At 40.4% G+C, this 13,855-nt stretch overlaps 1 pseudogene; it reads left to right on the forward strand.

Moving 5' to 3' along the window:
• The first annotated feature begins 2,301 nt into the window (after positions 1-2,301).
• On the forward strand, positions 2,302-7,171 carry LOC113903988 (annotated as a pseudogene).
• The last annotated feature ends 6,684 nt before the right edge of the window (positions 7,172-13,855 follow it).

Genomic DNA, 13,855 nt, shown 5'->3' on the forward strand with positions numbered 1-13,855 from the left:
GTGAGCTGTATTCTATCCTTAAAGCCATAAATATTATTTAAAAAAGGAAAATCTCAGTCAACTCAGCCAAATAACTTGCTTCCTCAACACCAAACACTGTCAGTTTGGAAGAAGCCAGGCAGTGAGTTCATTTATTTACTTTTCCTACAGATGTTTGCCATGCAGCTCCAGATCCTGATGATTCTTCCTTTAATTTCCTTTGAAATCTAAAATCAACCCACAAATAATTCTCAAGTATCTGTTGTGTACAAGACCCTGTGCTAGGCATGATGAAAACATGTAAAAGGTAGCTTGGTGTTATGGGGAAAGTTAAAAACTGAAAACTTTAAAAAAGAAATTCAAAGACCTGCTTTTACTCTTAAAACTGATGGTCATCAAAATACTCATAGCTTTGGGACTTTGCAATAGTAAATATTCATGACGTGTGAAAAAGCGTGATGCATAACCATATGATCTTAATTACATACAAATGGATGCTTAGTTGTGTAAATACACAAGTGAGACCAAGAAGGACAGATCAAGCGGTAAACTGCTTGTGATCATGGATGACTTTGTGTTTTGCTTCTTGTGTTTTTTGGTTTCCCATTGTGCACATGTTAACTTTTAAGAAATAAATGTTACTTTAAAAACCTTTTTTATAAAATGTGACAATGTTGGAACAAGTAAGTCATTTCTCTGACCTCCATTTCCTCACCTGTAGAAAGTGACTTGCTTTCTCATAGAACTGGTATATAAAGGAATATGAAGATGCATGTTGAATAACTTTTTATGCTGTAATTTGCATGCAAATGATAATGATGGCCAGTTATTATAAAATACTCTCCTTAACCTCAAGGAACTTAGAGCCTAGTTGGAGGAATAGAAACACATATTCAAGAATTTAATAACAATATGAGTTAAATAACACCAGACAGAGATTCCAAAGATGTTGCAAGACAATATGTGATGAATTGCCAAAGAGTAGAAGCTTGAGCAGAGAGAGAAAAGAGATCAGTGTGCACTGGACTCATTAAAGAATAAAGGAAAGATGGCCCAACCACCATGAGTGCTCAGCTACGCATTCAAACTTTGATTCTGTAGAAGTTGAAGTTAGCACACAAATGGCAGTAATATCATGCTTTAAAATCAAAATTCTAGGGGACTTCCCAGGTGGTTCAGTGTTAAGAGTACACCTTGCTACGCAGGTTACTTGGGTTCAATCCCTGTACTCCAGGGGTGGAAAAGACCCCCTGGAGAAGGAAATGGCAACCCACTCCAGTATTCCTGCCCGGGAAATCCCATGGACAGAGGAGCCAGGTGGGCTACAGTCCATGGGGGTGCAAAAGAGCTGGACAGGACTGAGCGACTGAGCACACACACACACAAAGCACAGATAGGACTGGGGTATGGAAAAAATGCAAAATGCGCAAGGCATTCCCACTGTGCTCAAGCTACACTTTTTTGTTCCATAGGCACAAACTTTGAAATTACTCCAGACTGCCAGATACTTGGGGAACTTGAGTAGACATCGCCAGTACTAAATCACTGTTTTGAGCCCCTTTTCTTTCTTTCTACCCATAAAGACTTATTTTAAGAGTCCTAACTTCTTTTCCAAAAATCTCTGCAGTGGAGGTGGTCAAATGTACCCATTACATAACATACGGTGTGCCTGATGGTTAGGGACCAGTATGGGGCACTACAATGCCACATGTGAATCCTCCTGCTGCAGTTTATCATATGTGGTGATATTAGGATAATTGTTTAACCTCTCGGTGACTCAGTTTCTTTTCTGAAAAATATGAGTATAATAGTAATAGTACTTACTGCATAAGGTTCAGTTCAGTTAGGTACAGTTCAGTCACTCAGTTGTGACTGTCCATCAGTCGTGTCCAACTCCGGGAGTTGGTGATGGACAGGGAGGCCTGGCGTGCTGCGATTCATGGGGTCACAGAGTCGGACACGACTGAGCGACTGACCTGAACTGAACTGACATGCATTTGTGGGCTTCCCAGGTGGTGCAGTGGTGAAGGATCCACCTGCCAATGCAGAAGACACAGAAGTCGCACTTTGATCTCTGAATTAGGAAGATCCCCTGGAGGAGGAAATGGCAACTCATTCCAGTGTTATTGCCTGGGAAATCCCATGGACAGAGGAGCCTGGTGGGCTGCAGACCATGGGGTGGCAAAAGAGACACGACTTAGCTTCTGAACAGCAGCAATAGCAGCAAATGTGTTTGCAAATAAACACGTTTTATATCTAATGAAACTGGAGTCCAGAGTAGAGAGATTCTATCCAAGTTCATTGCATAAGAGGTATAAAGCCATGACTCCCAGGTCCCAGAGCACTGCTCTTTCCTCCTCTTCTTTAAAAGAATTTCAGTTTGGAAAACTTGGTAATGAAATTCTTTCGGTAAGATCTAGAAATATATAGCTATTCTCGGTATTCTCGGTACTGGTAAAACTTAGAGATAGACAATGATTATAGTTAGTTTTACCTACTTTTTAGGTACCAGCTGCTTTAAGTTAATGATCTGAAATCTTACACAGTACAAGTTGTCTCCTATGATACAAATGAATAAAATGAGATTCCACTTTAAGGACCACGTAACTAGAGCTAAAATCCAAATCTTTTCTAATACACCTTCAACGCAGAAAAGAACAAGGAAATGTGGGCCTGTCTGAACTTTCTGGCTTGTTTCTTGTCATCTTTCTTTATCTTAGAAAAGACTTTAAAATTATCTACTTTTGATTTTAAGGATTACTAAAAGAAATCTAACTGTACTAAAAAAAAACTAACTGTTCTACAATTAAACCTACCCAAAGAAGTAAACTGTGGGAAGAGGTAAGAGGCAGAAACTCTGTGGTCTGAAATATGTGTTGCTGCCTTTCTATTTTCTTGCAGGTTTTTATTTACTCTTCGTGGTGGGCTCTGACCTGTTGAGTCACCTTTCTGTTGCCAAATTCAAGAGCCTCCTGCTACAAACATACTTATCTATAAGCCAAAGCTTTTCTCATTCAGTTTAGAGAACCTTATTGACAGCCTTTGTACCAGCTCAATATTCAAGTCGACCTCTCTTTAAGAGAAACTTCAAATTAAATATTTGCTCATTAAATATACTCGGAGAAGGCAATGGCACCCCACTCCAGTACTCTTGCCTGGAAAATCCCACGGATGGAGGAGCCTGGTGGGCTATAGTCCATGGGGTCGCTAAGAGTCGGACACGACTGAAGCAATTTAGCAGCAGCAGCGGCAGCATTAAATATACTAATCCAATCCCCAAATAGGAAAACTTTTGCTGAGTCTATTGGTTTCACTTTCTTTTAATCTTTACACTTTTATATTCTAAACTTTTAGACTTCTTTAATGTTAGATAGTGGATCTAAGTTCAAAATTGTGATCAATGTGGTGAACAAGAGAGGGACAGTGGAAACAGAAAGAAGAAGAGGAATAGTCTCCCTCCCTTAGTAAAGTCCTAAACTTAAGGGACATGTGATGATTTGAAAACAAGATAAGAATGAAAAGGGCTATTAAAATGTATCCTTTCTGTGGTTGATTTTGTGGTGACACTGGGAAGAAATTCAGAGCAGGTAATTTAGAATCTTGTGGTCTTGAGTCCTGCAGTCCATGGAGTCGCAAAGAGTCAGACACCACCAACAACAATTTGGAATCTCATCAAATTTATAGTTTATTGGCTCAAAAATCTCAGGTATAATAAGCCCTTCAAGGAGAACAATTTTAGACATTCAAGTTGATAATTCAGATTTGAAGATAATATTAAGACTGCTATCAATCAGACATGGGAAAGTATGGACATCCATATTAAATGAGCTTTGGGTAGTTTATTGTTTCAGCTACATAAGAATGCAAATCAAACAACCCTGGAAGATTTAAATCCTAGTCCCTTCTCTGCAATATCACAAGAACTACTTTTTATATGAGGAAGTATTTCAGAAACCTATGTTAAATTGAATATCTAATCCACTCTATCAGGATAGGAAAGATATAAGATTATTGAGCAGATGCTCAGTCTAGAAATAAATCTAGATGTTAAGAGGTATACAATTGGGAATCCCCTTTAGCTCCTTTCTCACTCTCACTTTCTATAATGGCATTCGCTGGGGTTTTCTTCTTGAAGTTTTTGTCTCCTTCGAAAGACTTCTTTGGTTCATTTCACTGCCCTGGGCACCAACTCTGTGCCAATGACTCACATGTTATAGCTGCCATTTTTTTAAAGGTTTTTTTAAATTAAGTTATATATTTTTGGCTGGCTGGTTCTTCCCTGCTGCATTCAGGCTTTCCCTAGTTGCGGCGGGTGGGGGCTACTCTCTAGTCGCGATGCCAGGGCTTCTCACTGCAGCGTCGTCTCCTGTGGTGGATTACAGGCTCTAGACCTGCAAGCTTCAGTAGTTGCTGCTTGTGGGCTCTAGAGCACAGGCTCAGTAGTTGCTAAGCTCACAGGCTTAGTTGCCCTGCGGCACACTGGATCTTCCCAGACCAGGGGTCGAACCAGTGTCCCTGCATTGGCAGGCAGATTCTTAACCACTGGACAGCCAGGCAAGCCCATAACTGCCATTTTTGTTCCTGATCTATTTTTTTTTAACTGGACATCTCTACTTAGACATTCCACATTTATCTCAAACTCACTATGCTCTAAGCTATATGCAAACTCTCCTTCTTTCCAACAACTATAGAATCACAAAACTGTAACCATATCAGTATTCTATTTAAAATATTCTTGTGACTTCATATTGCCTTTATAATAAAACACCTAACTCCTTGCTGTAGCCTGTAAGGACCTATATGATCTGACCTCAGCCTGTCTCTCTAAACTCATCTCCTGCTCTTCATTCAAATAAGTTCCTTCCTGCCATACAGGCTTTATCTCTGTTTGCCAACATGCTGAAAACTGTCCTGACTCTAATCTTGGGATTACTCTTCTACTTTGATGATTTTTTGCTTGTTTTGTAATTGGTTAGTCAGAAAAAAATGATAATAATATTAATATTAGTGAAAGGCTCCAGATTGTATAAAGAGCCCTGTGATAAACTGTATACCCTTCTTCTCTCATGCTCATGGTCTATTGTTAAGTTGTGTCTGACTCTTTTTGACCCCATAAACTGTAGCCTGTCAAACTCCTCTGTCCATGGGATTTCCCAGGCAAGAATACTGGAGTTGGCTGCCATTTCCTTCTCTAGGGGATCTTTCTGACCCAAGCACTGAAACTGAGCATTCTGCATTGGCAGGCAGGTTTTCCACCACTAAGCCACCTGGGAAACCCCCTTCTTTTGTGTATACTAAAGCAAAAGTCCTATACATTTTATTTTATATATATTACCCCTATAAATATAAGACGATTTCTTGCTTGAAGTCAGGATTTAAGATGCATCATTATATAATGTCTTTCTTTGTCCCTACTAATTGTCTTCACTCTATAAGTCTGCTTTATCTGATATCAATAGTCATGTCAGATGTTTTTAATGTTTATGTAATAGACCTTTTCCCATTTTTTTGATTCCTACTTACTCATGTTAAATTTGAAGTGATTTCTCATAGACAGAATGTATTGTTGCTGATTAGTCACTCAGTCATGTCTGACTCTTTTGCAACCCCATGAACTGTAGCCGCCAGGGTCCTCTGTCCATGGGATTTCCCAGGCAAGAACACTGTAATGGGTGGCTATTTCCTTCTCCAGGGAGTCTTCCTGACCCAGGGATGGAACTCAAGTCTGCATTAGCAGGCAGACTTCTTTACCACTGAGTCAACAGGGAAGCCAAGACAGAATATTGTTCATGTCTTGGCTTAGGCTGCTTTAATAGAATACCTTAGACCAGTTGGCTAAAACAGATATTTCTTTCCCTTAGGTCTGAAGGCTGGGAAATCTAAAATTAAGGAGCCCTCAAGTTTGGTTCTTGGTGATGGCCTGCTTTCTGGCTTGCCAATGGATGCTTTCTCTCTGTACCCTCATGCTCTAGTGTCTCTTTTCTTTTAAGGGCACTAATCCTAGCTTGGGGGTCTACCCTCACAACCTCAACTAAATGTAATTATCCTTCAGAGACCCCACTTCCTAATACTATCACATTGAGGGGGATGGTAGAGTGTCAAATATATGAATTTGTTGGGGGGAGCCACAAACGTTCAGTTCATAATAGTTGGATTATGGATTTTTGCTTATTTTTTGTTTCATGGATTGAGAATCTTTTTTCACTTTTATTTTATATTTTATATTGAGGAATAGTTGATTAACAATGTTGTATTAGTTTTAGGTGTGCAACAAAGTGATTGAGTTATGCATCTACATGTATCTATTCTTTTTCAAATTCTTCTCCCATTTAGATTATTACAGAATATTGGGCCTGTTTTGTTTTATACACTCTGCCAACCTCTGTCTTTTTATTGGTCCATTTAGTCTGCTTGCATTTCAAGTAATTAGTGGTATTTTAGGGCTCCTCTGGGTTACAATAACATTATTTAGAATTCTACTTTGATTTATTTAGTGTTTTAAATTATATGATGTTTTACCACTTTCAGAGTAGTAAAATCTTACTTCTATTTTGTTTTCTCTTTATCCCATAAAAATTTAATTGTCTTAGTTTTTTCCTCTGCATGCACTGAACACTGTATTGTATGTTATAATTTTTGCTTTAAGTACCAAATATGATTTAAGAAGCTCAAAATACGAAAGGTAGTTTATTATCTTTCCCTACTTTATCCATGTCTTCTCCTGTCCTTCCTAAAGTTTAAAACCTCTGTGAGCGCCCCCAGCGTCTACCAGAAGCTGAGAGAGCGGCACAGAGACGATGTCTCTGTCCGCATCTTCCAGTACAACCACAGGTTTGCCATATACGGAGAGGACTTTGTCTACTATGACTACAGGAACCCTGTGAACTTACCTGAGAGGATCGCTACACACAGCTTTGACATCGTCGGGGCAGATACCCTCTATCTCTCGGAGGAATGTCTTAGGAAAATGTCGGAAACCATCAAGCTCCTGACCCGGGGAAAGATCCTGCTGTGCACAGGTGCTGTCATGGAGGAGGCGGCAGCAAAGCTCCTTGGAGTGAAGATGTGCAAGTTTATCCCACAACACACTACTCGCACCCTGGGAAATGAGTTTCGCTGTTTCGTGAATTACGACTCCGGGCTGGACCGTGATCTGTCAGTGCAGCTCCCAGTGCAGGAAGGACCCAGGTGACACTTCCTCTCTGAAAAACTACCACCTCCCCAGTCCTCATTTTCGAGGTAAAGACATTATGATTTCCTTAGGATGTCGCTGGAGTCAGGGTGCTTTTGCCGATTGGAGTCTGTGGAATTATATCTGGAAGAACTTTTAGACCTCATCTAGTGGAGAAGGCAATGGCACCCCACTCCAGTACTCTCGCCTGGAAAATCCCATGGACGGAGGAGCCTGGTGGGCTGCAGTCCATGGGGTCGCTAAGAGTCGGACACGACTGAGCGACTTCACTCTCACTTTTCTCTTTCACGCATTGGAGAAGGAAATGGCAACCCACTCCAGTGTTCTTAACTGGAGAATCCCAGGGACAGGGGAGCCTGGTGGGCTGCCTTCTATGGGGTCTCACAGAGTCGGACACGACTGAAGCGACTTAGCAGTAGCAGCAGTTATTTTTTTCTTTCTCTTTGGAAAGCTTCCTTTAGCCATTCTTTCTGTTGGGTCTGCTAGCAACAAATACTCTTAGTTTTCCGTTATCTGGTAGTCCTCCCCATCCTCCACTGCACTTTATACTTAAAGTACAGTCTCACTGAATATAGGATTCAGTTTTGACAATTATTTAAAAAAAATGTCATTCCCTTCTGCCATAGTGACTTCAGATGAAAAAAAATCTATGGATTTGAATTGATGTCCCCCTACATATAAGCATCATTTTTTTCTGGCTACTTTCCAGAGGTTTTCTTCGTTTTTATTTATTTACTTACTCGGCTGCACTGAGCCTTCATTGTGGCACATGGGCTCTTCCTTGCGGTGTACAGGGGCTTTCTCTGGTTGTGACACACTGGCTTAGTTGTCTTGCTGCATGCAGGATCTTAGTTTCTCAACCAGGGATAGAATTTGTGTCCTCTGCATTGGAAGATGGATTCTTAATCCCTGGACCTCCAGGGAAGTCCCTCAAAAGTTTTGATTTGTCTTTTTTTGGAGTTTAATTGTGATAAGTCTCGGTGAGGAATTCTTTGAGCCTATCTTATTTGTAGGTAGCTCATCTTTTTTAATCTGCAGATTTGTGGGGTTTTATTTGCCAAATTTGGGAAGTTTTCAGTCATTCTTCAAATGAATTTTCAGCCCCACATTCTTATTTATCTGGGACACTTATGGTTAGACTATTAGATCTTTGTTACTGTCCTAGAGATCCCTAAAACTCTGTTCTTTTCTTTCTTTTTTAAGTCTATTTTTCTCTGTTGTTCAAATTAAACCTAGATTGTTAGTTTTTACAAGCTATTATCTTGGGTCTGTCACTTGCCCTCTGTGTTTTTAGTTTCATCAGCTATAAAATTAGAATATAACTACTCTGAAAGATTACTACTGTGATTAGTTATGATAAGGGTATATAGAATGTTTCATGCAAGGCCAGCCATATAGCTCTTAGATATTAAAAAAAAAGCTAATATTTTGTAGTATTACATCATAGAAATTTTTACATACATTTAGTCCATCTAGTCACGGCTATGGTTTTTCCTGTAGTCATATATGGATGTGAGAGTTAGACTATAAAGAAAGCTGAGTGCTGAAGAATTGATGCTTTTGAACTGTGGTGTTGGAGAAGACTCTTGAGAGTCCCTTGGACTTCAAGGAGATCCAACCAGTCCATCCTAAAGGAGATCAGTCCTGGGTGTTCATTGGAAGGACTGATGCTAAAGCTGAAACTCCAATACTTTGGCCATCTCGTGCCAAGAGCTGACTCATTTGAAAAGACCCTGATGCTGGGAAAGATTGAGGGCAAGAGAAGGGGATGACAGAGAATGAGATGATTGAATGGCATCACCGACTCAATGAGTTTGGGTAAACTTTGGGAGTTGGTGATGGACAGGGAGGCCTGGCATGCTGCGGTTCATGGGGTCAGAAAGAGTTGGACACAACGGAGTGACTGAACTGAACTGAGTTCTTCACTTTTAATTACACACATCTCAAGAAGTCTTTTCTCTTTAATAATTTCCCATCTTCCAATCTGATATCTTTGTATCTCCCAGATAATTGCTTCTCTCTATTTAATAATACTTTGAAGATTTCTCTCCCTGAGGGCTCCTCTTTGTATCTGTTCTATCTGTGCTTTTAGTCCCTCCGCAGCACAGAAAGGAAACGTATGGCCATTGTTTAGCAATTTCCATATTTGGCCGAAAGGAAAGAGGACCCCATCTTGAACAAAGTGTGAGTCAGATCACTCAGGCCTCAAAGCTTGGGATTTTACTTACCAACCATTCTGCTTTCATCACCCATTGTTATGTAGGACACACACACACGAATATACACACTCACACACACACACACACACACCCCCCAACTCTGACCCAATTCTAATTTGGATTCTTGGATGACAAATTCTCTGCAAATCTGTGAATACTTCCCCATGTACTGAGAGGGCACCTTTATTTATTATGGGATCCTTTCCCCCAGGGCTCTGTGGTCTGGGAAGGGAAACTAGAGTGCCCCAGATTATACTTAGCCTTTTATAATTACTAGCTGAAACCCAAACCAAGGCTTTCTAGGCACTTGCCTTCTTTAACACATCTGGCAGCACCCTCCCTTTTTTCTCTAGTCTGGCCCTGAAAGAAGAGCCTTGGATAAATAAACCGAAGCCTGTTTGTGGTCACCAAGGATCTCTGGAAAGTACAATCTAGCCAATGCAGCTCCAGGGCCTGCTTGCCTTTGTTCACTGTCACTCAGAGATGTAAAAACCTGAAGGTTATCTGTCAAATCCATCACTGTTCTAGCTGGGTCCTCACTTTCCCTCAAAAGTAATTTATGCCTGACAACAGGCAGCAAAGGCATCTGCATTTTGGCGAGTATAAAAATATTTTTAAGGTCCTGATCTTTTATATGTATTTAAACCAATATTTATTGAGTCTCTGCTTAGTGTTTGAAATTGTGGTATTTTAAATTTTAGTGAGACTAGCAAAGGATCTTTGAAAGGGTTTTGTTGACTGAGACAGTACTTAACATGCATAAAAATGAAGGGAGAGAGAAGAAAGAAAACTAATATTTATTAGGCATTTATTCTGTAAAAGATCATGCTCAGTCTCTGCAACCCCATGGACTGTAACCCACCAGGCTCCTCTGTCCATGCGGTTTTCCAGGCAAGAATACCGGAGTGGTTTTGCCATTAATTTTCTTCTCCAGAGGATCTTCCCAAAAGGGCATGAACCAACCAGAAATAGCCTCTTTGTCAAAGTAATTTGCAAAATGAAATCATGACAGTGGGACTGTGGAATTGAAATTATGGTGCTATACGTAGAAATGTATTGTTAATTCTATCCTCAGGATATAGATAGATGATAGAAAATATTTTTATACAAGCCTGGATGTAAAGAAGAGACTTGCAATGAATTAATACCTAGGATATGATAGGGCTATGCTGGGAGGTATTATTTCCATTTTACAATTGAGGAAAAGAGTCTTAAAGAATCTTAGTATGTTTAGTTAATTTCTTGTTTCCTTCATTCATTCAGTAAACATTTACTAAATATTTACCATATGCCAAGCATTCCTTCTGGAAACAAAGAGTCTTAGAGAATCTTAGTATGTTTAGTTAATTCATTATCTCCCTCATTCATTCATTAAATACTGAATGCTTACTAAGTGCTAGGCATTCATTCTAGAAACAAACAACTGACAAAATTCCCTGTCCTATCCTCATAAAGCTTACATTCCAATGGGTAGAGATATAATAAATGAGATAAGTAACATAGAGTATATGGAGTGGTGATAAGAGATAAGAAGAAAAAATATCAACATGAAATGAGAGTACCTTGCGGGGAAAGACAGTAATTTTATTTTTATTTTTTAATTGGAGGATAATTGCTTTACAATGTTGTGTTAGTTTCTGCTGTACAACAACACGAATCAGCTATATGTATACACAGACCCCCTCCCTCTGGAGCCGCTTTCCCCCCGACCCCCGTCTCATTCCTCTAGGTCATCACAGAGCACCGAGGTGAGCTGCCTGTGCTGTACAGCAGCTTCCCACTACTTTTAGTACTTCTCCACTTTTATCCATGGTAGTGCATATTTGTCAGTCCTACTCTCCCACTTTGTCCCACCCTCCCCCTTAGCTGCTGTGCAGAGGATAGACTGACAGGCAAGGGCAAAAGCAGGGAGCTCTCTTTAGGAGGCATAAATGTTAGTAAGTATTAGTTGCCCAGTCGTGCCGGACTCTTTGCGACCCCATGGACTGCAGCCCACCAGGCCCCAGGCAAGAATACTGGAGTGGGTTGCCATTTCCTTCTCCAGAGGATCTTCCTGACTGAGGGATCAAACCCAGGACTCCTGCACTGCAGGCAGATTCTTTACCAACTGAGCTACAAGGGAAGCCCCAATTAGGAGGCATAATACCTTCATTTAGGTGGTGCTTATGCCCAAAGGCATATACATAGCAGTGTCAGAGTCAGCATTCACATCTAACATATCTGACTTTCCACTATGTGAAGTGACTTCCGGGGACAGATGGTCTGACCAAAATGTCACTATTCATGGATGTCATTGATCTCTTTTCCAAATCTGGCCAAGGCAGAAAGTTACTTTGCAACCTGTGCTATTTTGAAATTTTTCTTAGCTAATTTTGTGGGGGGCGGAGGGGGGGGGCGGGAATCAGAAAAAAAATGTGTCAGCATAAAATATAATTTCAAAGCATTTTTTAAATTACATAAATTTTATACCATAATGTGATTGGCTTTGGTCGATCTTCTTTCCTCCAACTTTATTTATTATTGTGTCTAATCTATAAAGGTCTTTAAGTATAGAACATTGTTGAGCTTCCTAAAGGCTCCGACTGTTCTCCCTTCTGGATTTTATGTGCCTTTTTTTAGCTGATTATCAGCTCAGAAACAAAGTTCCTCTTCTCTCCCACTTAAGTTCCACTTAACAGCAGGAAACTTGGGGCCACCCTTCACATTGTCTCTGTGGGAGAAATGAGGACATGAAACATCATTGTTTGGTACTCAGTTGTTTGGTAACAACTCATTAATTTACTCCTGCTGAAAGGTATCCATAGGATAAATGACCCAGTGCCGTTTTCTCTTCTAGAAATGACGCTGAGGGCTCAAATCATATTTTCTCCTTCCCCAAGACCCTGCCTTAAAATGGGAGAAAGACAACAACTGTGAGTTGGGTGTCAGACTTTGTGGGGGGAAAATGGAATTTGAAGAATGCATCTTCACATCCCCAGTAGATCCTGTTTTAGTCATTGCGATGATCTGTGTCGGAGATAAAGGATGGCCAGGATGTGCTTTTAGTGTGAAGACTAGACTAGGAGTTAGGTGAGTCCTCTCTTATGAGTTCTCTCAGGTGTTTATTCATCCACTGGTTCAACAAACATTTAGTAAGCATTATCTGTGTCATCATTATACTAGTGCTTGCAGATACAGCAGAAAATGGGAGACCCCAATCCCTGCCCTTGTTCATAGCTGCTAGAGGTATAGCTATACTGATAAAAATCTTCACAAGTATATAGCACATTAAAAACAGCTGCTATTCATTAAAGTGTTGGACTTCTCTGATGGCTCAGAGAAGCCATTCTTTACCAAAGTGTAATCCAACCAGTCCTATCTGAAGGAGATCAGCCCTGGGATTTCTTTGGAAGGAATGATGCTAAAGCTGAAACTCCAGTACTTTGGCCACCTCACGCGAAGAGTTGACTCATTGGAAAAGACTCTGATGCTGGGAGGGATTGGGGGCAGGAGGAGAAGGGGACTACAGAGGATGAGATGGCTGGATGGCATCATCGACTCAATGGCCGTGAGAGTCTGAGTGAACTCCGGGAGTTGGTAATGGACAGGGAGGCCTGGCGCGCTGAGATTCATGGGGTCACAAAGAGTCAGACACGACTGAGCGACTGAACTGAACTGAACTGAACTGAAAGAATCTTCCTGCAATGCAGGAGACCTGGATTCTATCCCTGGGTTGGGCAGATCCCCTGGAGAAGGGACTGGCTACCCACTCCAGTATTCTTGCCTGGAGAATTTCATGGACTGAGGAGCCTGGAGGGCTACAGTCCAGAGGGTTGAAACTATACATATGTCCTCAAGACAATAATATTAGGTCCTGTTTTTAAATCTAATTCATAATGAGGAAAATGAGATACGGGCAGTTGATTAACTTGCCTAAGGTCAAGAGCTGGTGAATGGTGAATACTGGATTCAAACCAAACTCGTTTGCCTCAAAAAACCACCAAGCCCTAAGAAATCTTCATATGGCACTTAATTAAGTTTTCATATCAAATACACAAGTAGCAAAATATTATACATTTATATCATTTAGTTATCACAAAAGCCCTGTGAGGAAGAAGAGTTGGCTTTCTTTGAATCATAGAAGACATCTTGGCCCAGATAGATGGCAAGGACGTGGAATGAGATTCCTAAGAAAGTTGGTGGAGATCTGACATCTATTCATTGATATTAGAGCATAAGAGAGAAAAAAATAAATGATGAAGAAGATAATATAATTAAGAGGAAGCCGTCTTCCACTATGTTGACACTTTACTTCCAAAATGCTTATTATGGAAAATAGGCTCTCAGAATATTACATTTGCAGTGGTCAGACTAAAAATATTGCAAATGAACCATGTTTTCCTTAAAATTAGCACAAATATATATATATATATATACAGTGAGAGACCCACTAGAGGCTTCTAGTTGCTTGGAAACCTCTGGGTCT

The sequence above is a fragment of the Bos indicus x Bos taurus genome, chromosome 14 (genome assembly GCF_003369695.1).
Source record: "Bos indicus x Bos taurus breed Angus x Brahman F1 hybrid chromosome 14, Bos_hybrid_MaternalHap_v2.0, whole genome shotgun sequence".
Lineage (NCBI taxonomy): Eukaryota > Metazoa > Chordata > Mammalia > Artiodactyla > Bovidae > Bos > Bos indicus x Bos taurus.